Source organism: Nothoprocta perdicaria, unplaced genomic scaffold (genome assembly GCF_003342845.1).
Source record: "Nothoprocta perdicaria isolate Ctin4 unplaced genomic scaffold, notPer1 scaffold_1111, whole genome shotgun sequence".
In the NCBI taxonomy this organism is placed as follows: Eukaryota; Metazoa; Chordata; class Aves; order Tinamiformes; family Tinamidae; genus Nothoprocta; species Nothoprocta perdicaria.
Genome location: NW_020454219.1, coordinates 4532 through 6289, shown reverse-complemented (window position 1 = coordinate 6289; position 1758 = coordinate 4532). Strand labels below are relative to the sequence as shown.

General features: G+C 66.0%; 1 long non-coding RNA gene across 1 annotated transcript; it reads left to right on the top strand.

Annotated features, from left to right (window-relative positions):
* The first annotated feature begins 6 nt into the window (after positions 1 to 6).
* Positions 7 to 1704, top strand: LOC112958100. The gene is made up of 2 exons (XR_003251346.1): positions 7 to 83; positions 1628 to 1704. It is a non-coding gene; the product is annotated as an uncharacterized LOC112958100 (long non-coding RNA).
* The last annotated feature ends 54 nt before the right edge of the window (positions 1705 to 1758 follow it).

The following is a 1758-nucleotide window of genomic DNA, read 5'->3' as shown; positions in this document are numbered from 1 at the left end:
CTGCCCCGTCATGGACCCGGCCTGGGAGGACCCCGACGGCGTCCCCATCGACGCCATCATCTTCGGCGGGCGGCGCCCGCGCGGTGAGCGGCCACGGGGGACCTGGGGACACGCTGGGGACACCCACTGGGGACACCCACTGGGGACACCCACTGGGGACACCCACTGGGGACACTGGCAGGGTGACACCACCAGGGTGACACCATCCATGGTGACACCCACAGGGAGACAGCCACACAGTGACACCTGTCCAGTGACACCCACAGGGTGACACCCACACGGGGACACCCTGGGGACACCCTGGGGACACTCACTGGGTGACACCTGCACAGGGACACCCACTGGGGACACCCACAGGGTGACACCCTCCATGGTGACATCCACACGGGGACACCCACTGGGGATACCCTGGGGACACCCACTGGGGACACCCACTGGGTGACACCACCAGGGTGACACCATCCATGGTGACACCCACACGGGGACACCCTGGGGACACCCACACGGGGACACCCGCAGGGTGACACCCACTGGGGACAGCCACAGGGTGACACCTGCACGGGGACACCCTGGGGACACCCACTGGGTGACACCCGCATGGGGACACCCACTGGGGACACCCACAGGGTGACACCCACTGGGGACACCCTGGGGACACCCACAAGGTGACACCCACTGGGGACACCCGCAGGGTGACACCCACTAGGGACACCCTGGGGACACCCACAGGGTGACACCCACTGGGGACACCCTGGGGACACCCGCACGGGGACACCCACTGGGGACAGCCACAGGGTGACACCACCATGGTGACACCCACGTCTCCACAGTGACACCCTCCATGGTGACACCTGCTGAGTGACACCCCACAGGGTGACAGCCACATAGAGACACCCCCACAGTGATACCCACATGGTGACATCCTCCATGGTGACCCCCACAGGGTGACACCCAAATGGGGACACCCACACAGGGACACCCACTGGGGACACCCACTGGGGACACCCACAGGGTGACACCCGCACAGGGACACCTGCCTACTGACACCCACAGGGTGACACCCTGCATGGTGATACACTTGTGGCACCCACACGGGGACACCCTGGGGACACCACCAGGGTGACACCATCCATGGTGACACCATCCATGGTGACACCCACCCCTGCATGGCGACACCCACATGGAGACACCCACACGGGGACACCCACTGGGGACACCCACACGGTGACACCCTCCATGGTGACACCCACACAGGGACACCCATGTAGTGTCACCCTCATGGTGACACCTCCATGGTGACACCCACAGGGTGACACCTGCCGAGTGACACCCACAGGGTGACACCCACACAGAGACACCAGTCCAGTGACACCCGCACGGTGACACCCTCCATGGTGACACCCACACAGGGACACCCATGTAGTGTCACCCTCATGGTGACAGCTCCATGGTGCCGTCCGCATAGTGACACGCTCCATGGTGACACCCACAGGGTGACCCCCCACAGAGTGACACCCACACAGGGACACCCTGGGGACACCCACACGGGGACACCTGTCCAGTGACACCCACAGGGTGACCCCCACCCTCTGACACCCCCGTGGTGACGCCCTCGTGGTGCCCCCAGGGGTGCCCCTGATCTACGAGGCCTTCAACTGGCGCCACGGCGTCTTCGTGGGCAGCGCCATGCGCAGCGAGGCCACCGCGGCCGCCGAGCACCGAGGTGACCGCGGCACGGGCGGGGACAGCGGGGGGACA